This window comes from Mandrillus leucophaeus, unplaced genomic scaffold (genome assembly GCF_000951045.1).
Source record: "Mandrillus leucophaeus isolate KB7577 unplaced genomic scaffold, Mleu.le_1.0 Scaffold33, whole genome shotgun sequence".
Lineage (NCBI taxonomy): Eukaryota > Metazoa > Chordata > Mammalia > Primates > Cercopithecidae > Mandrillus > Mandrillus leucophaeus.
In genome coordinates, this window is record NW_012103476.1 from 4906403 (window position 1) to 4923735 (window position 17333).

Below are 17333 nucleotides of genomic sequence, written 5' to 3' on the forward strand. Positions count from 1 at the left end.
AGACTCCGTCTCAAAAAAAAAAAAAAAAAAAAAAAAAAAAAAAGATTTATTGACTTCATATCAGCATTTAAGTATTGTTAACTTTATGTAGTAATAGTTGGTTTGGTGATTGGTGTGTTTCCTGTTTCATGAAACATAGTTGTATTATGTTAGGCCTAATTATGGCCTCATTATTGTCTTTATTTGAAGACTTTGATCTCAGGTGATGTGTGTGGTTTCAAGTTGACAAGGAGTGGACTTGTGATGATTGATACTGAGTGTCAACTTGATTGGATTGAGGGATACAAAGTATTAATCCTCAGTGTGTCTGTGTGGGTGTTGCCAAAAGAGATTAACATTTGAGTCAGTGGGATGGGGAAGGCAAATGCACCCTTAATCTGGTGGGCACAATCTAATCAGCTTCCAGTGAATATAAAGCAGGCAGAAAAACATGAAAAGGAAAGATGGGCCTAGGCCCCCAGGCTGCATTTTTCTCCCATGCTGGATGCTTCCTGCCTCGAGCATCAGACTCCAAGTTCTTCAGTTTTGGGACTCGCACTGGCTCTCCTTGGTCCTCAGCTTGCAGACAGCCTATTGTGGGACCCTGTGATCGTGTAATTTAATAGTTAATAAGCTCCCTTGCATGTGTGTGTGTGTGTGTGTGTGTATATTCACACACTAATAGGATATATATGCTCCTGTATATACTAGTATATATGACTATATGTACTTATCTATATATATACAATTATATATAACTACATATATTAGTATATATAGTTATATTGTATTTGTGATAGGATATATAAATAAATATATATGTATAACTACATATACTAGTACCATAACTACATATACTATACATATACTAGTATATGTAGTTATATATAAGTATACATATCCTATATATATATATATCCTATTACAAATACAGTAATAGTGTCACATATTAGGCACAAAATTTAGCTTCTCTTTAAAATGCTAGTGAAACACAGTAGTTAGTCCTAAACTGTGATAAACTAACCACAATACAACTGTGAAGGTATATTTCAAAATTTTAAGATAAGCAATAGAAACTTGAAATAAGAGGTATAAATTCTTAGTTGACAGAATAAAAATAAAGAAACAAGAAAACACATCACATTCACACTTCCAATTCCATTTACCTTGCTTTATTTTTGTGGCGTATATAAACAATACAATTGTAAACATAAAATATCTCCTAACTCCTAGTTTGTAATCATGTAACTCTCTCAATATTAGCTGACAGGTAAAAGAGCAATTATTCTGAAATTACAAAGTATTTATGATAATAAGAGATAATTCATCTCACACAGAGAGTTGACCTTCTACAGAGCTCTACGGAAATCAGCTATAAACAGTTGCTGAAGATAACCCTGGCTGAAATTCCTTCAGCTATTGTGGCCATGAAAGTGGGTGATTCTTTTCCAGGCATGAATGCTGATTAGGTAGAAGTAGGCTGGAAGCTGAGTTTCAACGTCATGTTGCTTCTGAGACTTGGAGTGCAACTCTTGATCACTGCAGCAGAGGCCATTGTTTCTCCAATCACACAGTTTGTAAAATACTTATAGTACAGATGTCCCTGTCATTGAGGCATTTACTTCATACCTGCATTCAGTCCCCAAAATGGCATTCTTAACAGAAAAACTGTACCCTTGCTACTACTTCTGTCTCTGTGGGAAAAAAAATAACACTAATATGAGATCTATATAACAAAACTTATGAGATTCATGTAGAGTCATAATTAGGAAGTCATTTGAATCTTTAAAGAAACACCAGAAAACAAAAAAAAGTGAACAAAATGTAGAAAAAATAAAAAACATTAAAGGATTTTGTTAAAAAACACAAGAGTAACTTAGCTAGAGTAAGTCATGAGTAGGAGACATGAGACAAAAATTCATAAAAGAGAAAACAAAACAAATGATTTTTCATTTTTTAAAAAGGAATAAAGCATAAAACATTTTTGTAGGAATAGTGAAACAATTAAAATATTTCAATAAACTAAAGAGGAAAATCAAAAAACATCATTATTAAATAATAAATACATTCAAATATTTTTAAATAACAAATGTAAATTATCTGAGGAAATTAAATAAATATGACAAAGGAACACAATATCTGAAAACATAATATCCACTAAGGAATGTTATTTGGTAACAAAAATCTTTCTATTCTAAATAAAATAGTCTCAATGTCATAGAAAGTTTTGACAAGTAATGAAGAAATATATCTTATACAAACTTTTTTTGATAATAGAGAGTAAAAAAACAGAACAGAATAATCTGCTTATTTTATGAAGATAGTACAGTTCTGTAATATAGCCAACAACCAATATCACAGAAACACAAAACTAAATACTAAATATCCTAGTAGACTATGAAAATAATAAAGCATTATCAAGTATGATGAACAGTGGAAACAAAATATAATGTAGGTTTTAAAGTTTTATTTTTCTATTTAGAAAGCAAAATAAAATAGGCTGCTAACAAAATATAATAATACAAGGCTAGTGAAAGCATGATGTTCTCTATTACTATCATATTCTGCAGTAATATTTTTTAAAAAAAGACATGATAAGGCACCTCAATGTTTCCATCTAAAATGGTTCGTTGGTAGATGGAACTATAAGACCATCCCAAGGTAGGCAATCTGAGGAAATCTGTGGGAACAGAAAAATTAAAAAGAAAATAAGATAATTTGTGGATTATGTATACATATGAGAAACCAAACTGTTTTTGGGGGAAAATTCTTGGAAACAATACACCACTTTTTACTTCTATGAACTCCAGTCAGGCCATATTAGGTCATAAATTATGTTATTTTAAAAATGTGTTTTTAGTTGACATTATATTTCTTACTAGGGAAATTACTTAGAGGTGCAATCTACCAAGTAACCACTTTAATGTTGACTTAAAACTAAAGCATGCAGACAGTCTACTGCAGAGATCACTCTCATTTCCCTTGTTAACCAGCAAGGAGAGATGGCCAACCCAAGAGAAATGAGTAAAATAGTGTCAACAAAATACATTTCCTCACATAAGATAAAGTACATCCAAACCCACTAATATGATTAAAGGAGAACATCTACATGACAGTTATAATCAATGTATGACTAATTAGATAACATATATAATCATAAAATGATAATTTGAAGACATAAAACCTAAGGTTTTAATATGTTTCTTAATTTTAAAAGGTAGTTACCAAATAAACTTTACAAAAACCAAAATAATAAAGCATTGCCATTTTCAAAAAATACTGTATATGTTCTATGAAGTTCAACATTTGATTTGAATTGGATGCTCTAGGAAAAGCAGTAGATAGAAAACAAAACAAGACAACAAAGAAAATGAGTTGAGCAGAAGAAATAAATCTACAGTTATGTCAATTTGTTAGGTAATTTTAATTAGCTAGAAGTCCAGGAAAATCAATAAAATAGCAAACTAATAAAGATAACAGTGTTCAGCCAGATTCTTGGTAAAATACCAACATTTAAAAATCAGCATTGTTTCTATATATCAGCAATAAACAATGGAACAACAAAATCACTAATATCAACAAAACTCATAATGCGCCTACTGTTATACCAAGAACTGTTCATGAGTAATGTGAATATAACTTTTAAGATTATGAATAGCCATAAAAGAAGATCTGAGCAAATATAAAATACTATATCTAAATGTAAAACACTATATCCAAATATTAAAAGAGTAAATACCACAGTGGTAAATTTTTTCAAAATTAGCTAGTAACTTTAATACAATTTTAATAAATTTTATTTAAAATAATATCTAGAATTTTTCATGTAACCTAAAAATATTATTCTAATATTCGTCTGACAGAGTAAAGAATGAGGAGACTCATATAATTTTAAAAGGTAAGGAAAAGTAGTAAATGAAAAGCTTATCATACTCCTTGATATCAGGCTTGTTACAGAGTAACCACAGATACAAACAGTGTATGTGTATAGAGAAAGATAAATAGTTCAGTAGCTGAATTAGGAACTTGGCATTTGATAGAGCTTGATTTAAAATCTGTGGGAAATAAATAGGCTTGTTTAATAAGTAATGATCATTAGAACTAATCATTAATGGAAAATAAAGAAAATTAGTTTTTTGGGGTGAGATGTCAACAAGATGATTAACTAGAAGCTCTGGTGCTCTTCCTTCCCATAAAACAAACAAAAAACAAATAAACAAACAAAAATGAATATACTACATTTTGACCAAAATAACTCAAGGGGAGCTCCAGAGAACAGCAGAGAATCAGCACAAATTCTGTAAAGCACAGAAACAGAGTATGGCCACGTGGAGAAGGAAACACCTTGTCTTTGTTACCCAACCACCTTCAGTCAGAATCAGCAAGACTCTTTTCTGCAAAAGGAACCCAGCAGACTCCATTACCACTGCAGACACATGCAGTCTTTGCTACCAGAGACTCCTGCAATCCTCACAGTCTCTGAGCCCAGGTGAGGGAGTTCTCTGGAGTCCTCACTCTGTGGTACTACCGGAGAAAGAGCCAATGCTATGACCTCCCCACCTCCACTCTGTGACTTGCCCTGCTACTGCATTGTACCATCTTGAAACCAGAGCCACTGTAGAGTGTATTCTATCTCAGAGGCAAGTAGTCCTTGCATCTCTCCATTATTGAGATTTTGCTGCCACTGCAGCACACTCACCCAAAAGCACACCTGCCCTCACCTGAGTTGCTGCTATGACCTGCTCAACAGGGCCAACCTAGTGGGAAGCTGCCCCATCCCCTTGTTTCAGTTGCCTATTCACCCTCCTTTTAGGCTCACACTAAATTGGTGCCCGGTCCCCATGGGGATCTCAAGCTTCCTGTATAACACTCCACAGGAACACAATAATTGTTGAATAACTGTCCCAAAGAAATAGAAATTTAGAAATTGCCTGCAAAGAAAATCAAAGTAATGTTTTAAAGGAAACTCAGCAAGATACAAGAGAATACAGATAGATGACTCAATAAAATCAGAAAAACAAATTATGATCTGAATAACATAATCAACAAAGAGACACATATCATGTAAAATAACTAAACAGAAATCTTGGAACTTAAGTATGAATTCAGTGAAATAATAACCAAAATACAACAGAGATTAAACAGCAGAATAAATTAAGAAGAAAGAATCTGTGAACTTGAAGATAGTCCTTTTGAATGACCCAGTTAGAGGAAACAAAGAAATAAGGAATGAAAAGATGGAGGACAGCCTGCAAGACTAATGGGACACCATTAAGTAATCTAATTTATGCATTGTGGGAATTCCAGAAAGAAAAGAAACACAGAAGTAAACAGAAAGCTTATTTAATAAAATAATTGCGGAAAACTTCCTGAGTCTTGGGAGAAATATGAAAACACAGATCTATGAGGCACAAAAGGTCCCAAGCATATATTACCCAACAAGGTCCTCTCAAAGACACATTAAAATCAAACTGTCAAATTCAAAGAGAGAAATTTAAAAGCAGCAAGAGAGATACGTCAACTCACATATAAGGGAATCTCCTTAGATTATTACTGAAACTTTGCTACAGGGATATTGTGAGATGATATACTTGAAATTCTAAAGAACAAAGAAAAACAATCCCTATAGGCCAAGAATACTAAGATACTATATCCAGCATGCTGTTAAGAAAAAATAAAGTCTTTCTCAGACAAGCAAAGCTGAAGGAATTTATCACTGCTGGAGCCCTCCCATAAGAAATATTTAAAGGAGTTCTTCAGGCAGAAATAAAAGGAGAAAATTTCTATTGTGGATACATATGGAAGGATAATATTTACTGGTAGAGAGAAATACATAGTCAAATGCAGGACACACCAATACTTTAATGGTAGTATATTGATTATGTACATCTCTGGTATGAAGGTTAAAAGTCAAAGCAGTCAAAATAAGCTAAAGGTAAAAATATCATTTTAACAATTACACAATATAAAAACATGTAAATTGTGACATGAAAATATAAATTGTGATAGGAGAGGAGGGTACAATTCTGGTGTTTATATGTCATAGATATTAAGGTGTTATTACCTTAAAATAGTTGATTTTAATATAAGATTATTTATGTAAGCTTCATGACTACAAAACCAGATGAAAATAGCAGATATACAAAAGACAAAGAAAAATTAATCAAAGCTTAGCACTACAAAAATTATTAAATCACTATGGTGGACAAGAGAGGAAAATGGAATAAGGGAGCTACAAAACAGCTAGAAAACAAATACAAAAAGGTAGTAGTAAGGAATAAGGGAGCTACAAAACAGCTAGAAAACAAATACAAAAAGGTAGTAGTAAACACTTTCTATACATAACAACTTTAGATGAAAATAAAATAAATTCTCCCATCAAAGGACATAAAGTGGTTAAGTGGATTGAGAAAATAAATTAAAAATATTCTAGTATATGCTGCCTACAAGAGATCCACTAAGATTTAAGGATACACATACAATGAAAGCAACAAGATGGAAGAAGATAATCCATGCAAATGGTAACCATAATAGAGTAAGGGTGCTTGGTTATGCTTATGCAGTACATTTTATTAGACAAGTCAAAAATTGTCCAGGTAACAAATTGTCATTGTTCAATGATAAAGAGGTTAATTCATCAAGAGGACACATAAATTGTATATATATGCAACCAACATTGGAGCACCTAAATATATAAGGCAAATACTAATGACCACAGTGATTAATAGATGACAATATAATAAGAGTAGGAGACTCATATACCCTACTTTCAACAATGAATAAGCAACAAATAAATCAACCAGACAGAAAATTAATAACAAAATGTTGGAATTGAATTTCACCTTTGATAAAATGAATCTAACACAGCTTCTATCCAACAGCAGCAAATATATATTTTTCTCTAGCACACATGGAACCTTCTCCAGGATAGAACATATGGTAGGCCCCAGGAAAAGTCTTAATAAGTTTAAAAGTTGAATTCATACCTAATATTATTTTAGAACCTAATAATATGAAACTAGAACTTAGTTACTAAAAGAATCTTAGAAAATTCACAAATATGTGGAAATTAAACATGCTTCTGAATAACAAATGGATCAAAAAGGAAAACAAAAGGAAATTTAAAAATACTTGAGACAGCCAACAATATAAATACAAGATGTCAAAACTTATGGAATGCAACAAAAACAATTCCAAGGGGAAAATTACCGCAAAAAATTCTTACATTAAAAAAGAAGAAAAATCTCTAAGAAATAGCTTAATGTTTTGCCACAACAAACTAGGAAAAAAACCCAAAGAACTTCAGGCCAGTGCAGTGGTTCATGCCTGTAATCCCAGTATTTTAGGAGGCTCAGGCATGTGGATCACTTGAGGTCAGGAGTTTGAGACCAGTCTGGCCAACGTGGAGAAACCCACTCTTTACTAAAATTACCAAAAATTAGATGGGCGTGGTGGTTCATGCCTGTAATCCCAGCTACTCGGGAGGCTGAGGCACAAGAATCACATGAACTTGAGAGGCAGAGGTTGCAGTGAGCCGAGATTATGCCACTGCACTCCAGCCTGGGCAAACCAGAGCGAGACTCCATCTCAAGGAAAACAAACAAACAAACAAAAAAAAACAACTAGCTGACCCTTAAACCACATGGCGGTTTCAAGTGCCGACACCCTGTCCAGGCAAAAATCCACATAAAACTTTTGACTCCCCAAAAACTTACCTTCTAATAGCCTACTGTTGACCAGAAGCCTTACTGATAACATAAGCAGTCAATTAGAATATATTTCATACTTTATGTAATTATATTCTGTATTCATACAATACAGTAGCCTAGAGAATGAAAATGGTATTAAGAGAATCAGAAGGAGAAAATACAGTTGCTATGTATTATGTGGTAGTAAATTATTGTAACAAACTGCATTTGCACCATCTTCAGGTTGAGAAGGCTGAGGAAGAGGGGTGGCATTTGATTTTATAAGCCTGATCTTTTTTAAGACCAGCTAAGAGTTTGCCAATTTTGTTTATTGTATCGAAAAAAATCTTAGTTTTATTGATTTTTAATAAAAGAATAAGAATCTGTTATTTTTACTATTTTCTTACTCCTGCTAATTTTACATTTACAGTCGACCCTTGAACAACAGAGGTTTGAACTATGTGGGCTCACTTATATGTGAACTATCTTTCAGCTCTGCCACTCCAGCATTCAGACAAGAAAAAAAAAGCATCCACACTGGAAAGAAAAAGAGAAATTATCTTTAAAGAAATTATCTTTATTTAGAGATGACATAATCCTATATGAAAAAAACCCCAAAGATTCCACAAAAAACTGTGAGATGTAATAAATGGATTCAGTAACACTGAAGGTCAAAAAATCAACATATGAAATTTAGTAGCATTTCAATGCAAATATTTTGACCTAATTTAAAAAAATTAAAAATACCATCCCATTTACAACAGCATTAAAAAACAAATGAAATGATAATAGGTAATAACTTTAACCAAGGTTTTTGAATTTGAATATATGTACACTAAAAGCTACAAAACATTGATGAAGGAAATTGAAGAGGACACAAATAAATGGAATGGCATCTCATGCTCATGAATTGGAATAATTAATATTGTTGAAATGTCCATACTACTCAAAGCAACAGACAAATTCAATGAAATTTCTAGCAATACCCCAATAGTATTATTCACAGAAATAGAAAAAAAAAAGACAGTACTAAAATTTGGATGGAACCATAAAAGATCTTGAATAGTAAAAAACATTCTGCAAAGGAAAAACAAAGTTGGAGGAACCGCACTTTTAAATTTAAAATTATATTACAAATCTATAGTGTTCTAAACAGTATACTACTGACATAAAACAGACACATACACCCAGGGAACAGAACAGAGAGCCCAGAAATACATCCAAACTTATATGGTCAACTAATTTTTGACAAGGGTACAAACAAAACACATTGGGGAAAGGATAGTCTCTTCAGTAAATGGTGCTGGAAAAACTGAATTTGCACATGCAAAAAATAAAATTGGACTGTTATCTATACCATGCACAAAACGCAACTAAAAATGAATAAAAGATCAAATTTTAAGTCCAGAAACTCTAAAATTCCTAGATGTGAATATAAGAGAAAGTTCTTAGCCATTGGCCTTGGCAGTAATTTTTTAGTATCATATCAAAACCTCTAGCTACAAAACAAAAATAAATAGTGCCACAGAAAAGTACAAAGCTTCTGCACAGCACAGGAAAAAATCATCCAAATGAAGCTGTTAACTATCAGTTAGGAAACAATATTTGCAAACCATATCTAATAATGAGTTAATATCCAAGATTTATAAGAACTCATACAACACAATAGCAGAAAAATAAATAACCCAATTAAAAATATGCAAAAGACCTGAATAGATATCTGTCCAAACAGTATATAAAAATGGCCAACAAGTCCATTAAATGGTCAACTTCAGTCAACAAACATAAGGTCATTGAAAGTGGATTTCAGATGAGACATGGTAATAGACTCTCAGTATCCTTTAAGGGCAAGGTCCAGCATACCCACTCATTAATATGGACATAAAAAAAGATTTATAAAATATATACCTAATTAAAATATTGATTTAGATCTATTGTATGTATTTATATTATTAAATTATAATATTAAATGTAAAAACAAATTGCAAAACTATATGCATATTCTGAGGTGATTTATTAAAACATCAAAAATGCAAAAATATTTTATCATGCTCATGTGAGGTATAAATGTTTATGAAAGGATGGAAAGTGGTCTATACAAAACTACATGTACCAATTTCATGACAGTTGCTGATTTGAGAGACTCCACAATATAAATGGCAATTTGATTTGATTCCAAAGGAGATTTAACACTATATATAATGCTATATATATTTTATTTCAGAAAAAGCCACATGTAAATATGACATAGTAACAATAACCTGTTGCAGATTATAGCAAATTAAGTAATTTCTTTTTGGTTTATTTGTACTATTTATTTGTAATATTTCTCAAGGAATAAACTACCCATATAATTGTAAACTTTAAGAGATTTCCTGAAAATACTTTATGTATAGATTGTAATAAGGTTCAAACATTAATTTTGTTCAGTTTTCCACAAACCTCATGATTATTAGGAAAAACTTTCATGTTTTATTAAATTATATTAAATAATAAGACAAATATTCAATTTATTGAGTTTCCACAGTGAATGTGTAATTGATGACATTTTTTAGTAAAAGTGGAAGGAATTACTGGTACTTTGAGATGGATCACTTCAGAAAATAATGAATTCATGTGTTGCAAAGTAACTTACACTTTTTGATTTTAAAATGTTATGGAGGAATTTGTTCTCTCAAGAACCGTGAAAGGTGCCCGATTGGATTTAAAAACAGTATATAATTTTCTCATGCTTAGAATACAGGCAAGAATTAAAAGAAAATAGCTACTTTTAAAAATCATCAATTACTTTGTCATATTAATATGAAATTATTCTGATACCTAATTAAATGCTCTATGCCATATCAGATTATCTGACAAGATAAATATAAATGCATCTTTGATTGACGTGGATGAAGAGCCTGAGTACCACAGCTGGTTTCAAGACAGCAGACTGAAGAAATTATATTATAAACAAGAGCGAGAAACACAGAAATGGGGGCTTTTCTGTAAGAGCTGGAGCCAAAAAGGTGTCATCAGTATCTGGCAACACCTGAAACAGGGGCAAGAAGGTGAATGCACTTGCTTATTTCCTGTCTCACCCATTCTATTTGACCTCCCAGAAGGACCTCCTTTGGGCCAAATCTAATTGGAAGTCTCCTGGATAGAGAAAAAAGACACAAAGCAGCATAGGAGGGAAAATACAAAATATTAGAAAGCAAAACAAAACAAAAAAAAATGAAAAACAAAACGAAAAACAAAACAAAACAAAAACCCAAAACACAAAAACAGAAACACAAATTATTATTATAATAGAAGTAATAACACAAAGAATTAAAACCTAACATTTAGTAATGATGTTAGAACATTGAAAATAATAATTTAAAAAGTATGAAATACAATATTTAAAATAAAAAATATTTACAAAGAAACAAAATTCGGTATATCATCAGTAACGCTGGATACAAGAAGACAAGCAAACAGTAATATTAAAATGTTTAAAGGGAATTACGTTGAAGACAGAAATTCTTTCCCACTAAAACCATATTGAGGGCTTCTGCTTTTGTGTATGACCGACAAACATGCTGTAGTTTTCCTTACACCTTACACAAGAAATCTGAAAACCATCTATGAATCAACTATTTTCAGATAGTTTTGGAGAGTGATCTCTAAGAAGACTGAAACAAATGAGTTGAGCCTGAAGATTATCCTGGCTTTCAACCTAAAAGGACTTTCCAGGGTGAAGAACAGTAAGGAGAAACCTAAAATGTCTAATACACAGTCTCACTGAGGAGAAAGAGATGGGGAGGAGGCTGAGATGGCTACAACTGGTGGGACATAGTTCCAAAGAGAAGAGAAATATGCAGATAAAGAGATACAAGACTATACAGGACATTCAAGTTTTTGCAGAATGCTAAGCTGCACAGACAAGTGAGAACTCCATGAGGCTAGAAAATAACCACTTCTTGGGTGCTGTAGTGTAGCTTTCCCCAGCAATCATGTACACTGGAGGAATATTCAAGTTCCAGTAGGAGTGAGCAGAGAGGCCTTGGTAAACACTAAGACATTAGCAGATACTCGGCATCATCCTGCTTTAACAGTAAAGGATAAAGTAGTGCCAGAATAAAAGCCGTTCTAGACCTGCAAAGCAAAGCTTTGAAAAGAGGCCTCAAAAGGTCAATCTGATCCTCAAACCACTCAAGTACATGTCAGAAACAAAATAAAACAAAACATCAACCTTTAAAAATAGATACAATCGAGTAGGCATTCAAAAATACAGCAAGCAAACTGACATCAAATAACAATTGTTATAAATGAAAAGAATAAGAAAAATAGTATCCTTAATAAACAGGAAAATCATTCATTAGAAACAAAACCGGAAATGACAGAAATGTTGCGATTGGAACATAAGAACTTCAAAATAGTCATTATATACATGATAGTGGATTTAAATCAAAATATTAATGTAGTAGGAGAGAAAAGGTAGCTATGAAAAGGAGGCAGGCGAAACTTCTTAAATTGGAAACAGCAATTCTCAAATAAAAATAACATTGGGTATTCTTTATGTTTTTTAATTTTTTAATTTATAATTTTTGTGGATGAATAGGGCATACTCTCTGATAGAACCACAGAGTGACTATAGTCAGTAATAATTTAATTGTACATTTAAAACTAAGAGTGTAATTGGATTGTTTGTAACATAAAGGATAAATGCTTGAGGGGATTGATAACCTCATTCTCCATGATGTGATTATTACACATTGCAAGTCTGTACCAAAACATCTCATGTATCCCATAAATATATACACTTAACATTGGATAGGCCGGGCGTGGTGGCTCACGCCTGTAATCCCAGCACTTTGAAAGGTCGAGGCAGGCAGATTATGAGGTCAGGAGATTGAGACCATCCTGGCTAACAAGGTGAAACCCCGTCTCTACTAAAAATACAAAAAAATTAGCCGGGCGTGGTGGCGGTGCCTGTAGTCCCGGCTACTGGGGAGGCTGAGGCAGGAGAATGGCGTGAACCCCGGAGGCGGAGCTTGCAGTGAACGGGAGATCACACCACTGCACTCCAGCCTGGGCCACAGAGCGAGACTCCATCTCAAACAAAAAAAAAAAAAAAGGAAAAGAAAAAGGGATATTCTTAACAGCAGATTACACAAAGCAGAAGAAAAATCAATGGACTTATTATAGAAACATAACAACAGACTCTAAACTGCAAAGAAAAACTCACACGGAACAATGGTGATTGAGAGATTCTTACCCTGTTCATAAATGTTAAAGTGTAGAAAAAAAGCATGTCTTACAATTTACGAAAGAAGGTTAAATAGGACCTGATTGTGAAAGATTTGAGAGTCTGGCCAACAAGTTAAGTTTGATTTGCGGGTGGTTGGAATTCTCTATTTCTGAGCAGGGGAGCAATGTGATGAGAGATGAGCTTTATGTATTGCAACATCCATCTTCTCCCAGGAATGGAAGAGAACAAAAGCCTGCCTGGCTGAGTTTGGGGAGCATATTGCTAAGGAAAACATAAACATGTCTACTTAAGTAATCTATATTAGTTTACCCAATCGCTATTCAGGTATTTACTTCTCCAAGAAATATTGCCCGCAGCCACAAACCCATGCTAATAGTTCCCCACTGTAATAGACACATCAGTGCAAAGTGGAGGCAGTGTCAGAAAACAAATATTAAGGAGATCTTGAAACCATGATTTTCAAAGCTGGAGATTCATTATTTCATCGCATAGTGTGCTGTTCCAGGAGTTTGCTTGTATTCTCATCCCAGAGATTGAATAATGAATACAATTATAGCAGTAGGGAATGTGACAGGACAATCAGAAACAAGCTGACAATTATGGATATTAGTTGAATAGAGTGACAGTTATTTACCTACATGAAATGAAAGGTATATTTCCAAAATTGAGCTTATGCTTCAGAAAAGCCTGGATGAATCATTTAATTTGGAATTTTCAGTTTGTTGAAAGAATATAAGATGACTCTACTGAATATATCGAGGACTTAAAATTAGGGTGATGAAAAGTCCTGGTTTACCGGGAGGTAATTCAATTTTATACTTTTGTCTTGGTTTACTTATTAATAACAGACTCTTTCACTCCCAAATCTGCCCCTGATGGGTTTTGAAACATTTGTTTAATTAATTCACACTGCCATGAAAAGGCAGCTGAATGTTTGTATTGCATTGATGCCCTTGAAAATAGAATGGGAAAGATGTTTAAAATTTAGTTTTCATTTGATGACTTCAAATTTCTCTTCATATTTCCACAAAGTGTATGTGTGACATAAATTCCTTTTAATCGCTTTAGGTTCATTGAAGAAGTATAGGACTCTGGGGAATTCTCTGCAACTTCTTTGAAGAATTATAGAACCCCTGCTATACATAATGTAGATGTAGTGCAGTTAAATGTACTGAATAGTGTGGACTTGGGAGCAGAGTTACCTGGGTTTGAACTCTGGTCCTGCCAAGTACTACCCAAATGACCTTAGGGAGGTCACTTAAGTTCTGTGTGGCTGCAGTCACCCCATTTAATAACAGGATTAAATGGCTGAGTAGTTAGAAGGTTATTAGACTATATGGCACATTCTTGTTAGAATTATGTAACTGTCTACTGTTATACTATTTTCTATAGCAAATTAAGAAAAGGGTTTTTTTAAAAGACAATTTATAGTTATTTCCAACTCCAAGTGTAAATTTTGCTGGGAGAAAAATGTGGATGGTGGTGCTTCACATACACTCTGGAAATAAATGCATATTAAGTATAAAAATATTCCTTAGCTGGGCATGGCCACTCATGCCTTTAATCCCATCACTTTAGGAAGCTTAGGTGGGAGGATTGTTTGAGCCCAGAAGGTAGAGGCCAGCCTGGGCACCATACGAGAGCCAGTCTTTACAAAACATTAAAGAAAAAAATGTTAGCCAGGCCTGATGGCTCATACCTGTAGTCCCAGTTCCTCGGGGTGCTGAGGTGGGAGGTTTGCTTGAGCCCCTGAGGTTGAGGCTGCAATGAGCCTAGGTCATGCCACTGCACCTCAGCCTGAGTGACAGAGTCAAGACCCTGTCTCCAAAAAAAGAAAAAAAAGTTCCTTACCAAGTGACTGTTAATTGATCTTTAACCATTTCCAGAACTAAAGACACATTGAAAGGATTAAGTTAATTTGTAGAAATGTGACACCCAGCACTACCACACAGAGGAAATGCTACTTAAAAAAGCTGACCACAGGAAAAAATCATGTGATATTATGTAAATGATCTTAAGGCTTTCAACTATTAGCATAGTTTAGCTAATCACATACCAATTCCAAAATGCTTCCTTAGTGGTCCACACAGTGGAATCTGAAAAAGCTGAAATACATCTCCTTCCATTTTTTTTTCCCCTTTAGTTTTCATACAACAGATACAAACAATGAAATTTTAACAGAAATTTCCTGGGGTAGGATGCAGAGTTCTTAGGAAATCTTCTGTTTTCTTATAAAAGCAAGAGCCTGAAGTAGGTGATGATTCTTATCACATTTTGCTGATTTGAAATAAAAAAATAAAGCCTGAAGAGTCAGTGGGAAATTTTTCAACCATTAAATGATAGTCTGTTAAGTAACATGATCACAAAAGAAAGGAGGAGATGTTATTGTTAAACTATTGAAGTCCTAGGCTGTTATCTCTTGATTTCTTGGTATATAAGGAAATAAATACCTCTGTTAAATTCAGTTTATGTTTATTTTTTGTTTATGATTTTGCCTTCAAACACATTTCTAAAATATTGTTCAAGAGTGTATGAGGGCTAAAGCTCTATAAATCATCCTGAAATCTTAAGGTTTGCATTCATGAATATTACCTGAGGATGTGTGGTATGGTTTGGATTTGTGTTCCCACTCAAATCTCATGTTAAATTGCAATCCCCATTGTTGGAGGAAGGACCTGGTGGGAGGTGACTGGATTATGGGGGCCAACTTCCCCTTGCTAATCTCATGATACTGAGTGAGTTCTCATGAGATCTGGTTGTTTAAAAGTGTGTCGCACCATCCCAGCACTTTGGGAGGCTGAGGCAGGCAGATCACAAGGTCAGGAGATCGAGACCATCCTGGCTAATACTGTGAAACCCTGTCTCTGCTAAAACTACAGAAAATTAGCCAGGCTTGGTGGCAGGCACCTATAGTCCCAGCTACTTGGGAGGCTGAGGCAGGAGAATGGCGTGACCTCGGGAGGCGGAGCTTGCAGTGAGCCTAGATTGCCCCACTGTGCTCCAGCCTGGGAGACAGAGTGAGACTCCGTCTCAAAAAAAAAAAAAAAAGTATGTAGCACCTCCCTCTTCATTCTCCTTCCTTCTCCCTCCATGTAAGATGTGCCTGCTTCCCTTCACCTTCCACCATGATTGTAGGTTTCCTGAGGCCTCCCAGGTATGCTTCCTGTATAGCCTTTGGAACTGTGAGTCAATTAAACCTTTTTTCTTTATAAATTATCCAGTCTCAGGTAGTTCTTTATAGCAATGCAAAAATGAACTAATACAATGTGTAATACACCAAGGCCTTTATAGAAACTTTGGGCAGGTTTGCTACTGCTCCAAGCACTGCATAAGAAATTACAAGAAATGCAAAGAAAGGAACAAAGCACAACTCTTTAAAGCAGACGGTAAAAGATATTGTAAATAGACTTAAAAAAGCTTCAATGGTTTATTGATGAGAGTTGCTACAGTTCCAAACAATAGACAGTGTCAGAATTAATATATTTTAATTCTTAGATATGTCTTTTGTTATTTGTCATTGCAAATGTGGGAAACTCATCACAAATGTGGACATCATACTATATTGTCTATATAAAATCAGAAGCAAAGTGTGTGTAGACATGTAGATATGCTTGATTTTCACTAAAATATCATCATGAACAAACAATTTTATTTCAATGAAACTTTCACAAGCTATAGGTGCCAGAAACTTGAGTGGGACTCAAGTTAATTGTGCTGACTTTAAAATTTTATTCGAATAAATTATTGATATATTTAACAAAATACAGGCAGGTTCAAATAAAATACAAAGAAAATCGAGAAATTACACAGACATAGATCTCTGAAGAGTTATATTATAATTTAGGTTAGAAGATTTAATAAAATAGAGATTCTATTTCTCCCCAAATGTATATACAGATTCAATGCCATTCTCTCCTTGAAACTATAGAAATTTTTTGTTTGGAAGTAGGGGTAAGCATGAGCTCAGTGATAGCCAAAAAGCATTAAAGAATAAGAACACAGTAGGAGGGCATATTCTGCTAAGTATTCTGAGTTAATATAGAGATAAATCAATTAAGAAAGTGTAAAATTTGTGGAAAGACAAATAGATAATGGAATACAAGAAATAGTCCAGAAACATTAGTAAACTCACTAGTACAATAAGAGGTTTCCCATCATTTTTATTCCTAGGATTTGAGAAAAAAGATCCTGTTCCACAGACTCCAATACGTCGAACATTCTGGATTCCGTTTTGTTCTGCGATGCATGGTAGTCATTGTGCCTAACTTGTCTCTTGTGATCACTGGCCTCTGTAACTCCAGGGTCCTATCATGTACAGTAATGCCTGGGAGCTCAGCAGCATCCTCCACCATTAGGACAGCCACCAAAACTCTCTGTTCTTATAGTGTAGGTATCAGTGGTTTCGCAAGGACCTACCTTTCAGACTCTCC